The following is a 234-nucleotide window of genomic DNA, read 5'->3' as shown; positions in this document are numbered from 1 at the left end:
AACCCCCCCCCCCCCCATGTTGTGACGACCGTCTCTCTCTGCAGAAGCTCTGAAAGAGTAATTGTCTTCAGATTAAAGATGACGGAAACGAGGGAAAACCACTTCGTTTGTAGACTTATCTTCTCGCATGTTCTCGCCCAGAGGATTTTGTCAATGTTACTCTTTGGTGGTCCAGAAGACATAATTGAGTTTCGTCCAACTTTGATGTATTCGTTCCTCCTAAAATTACATCTG

This window comes from Sinocyclocheilus rhinocerous, unplaced genomic scaffold (genome assembly GCF_001515625.1).
Source record: "Sinocyclocheilus rhinocerous isolate Xijiao unplaced genomic scaffold, SAMN03320098_v1.1 scaffold3382, whole genome shotgun sequence".
NCBI lineage: Eukaryota > Metazoa > Chordata > Actinopteri > Cypriniformes > Cyprinidae > Sinocyclocheilus > Sinocyclocheilus rhinocerous.
The sequence above is the reverse complement of the archived record's forward strand: the minus strand, read 5'-3'. Positions refer to the sequence as shown.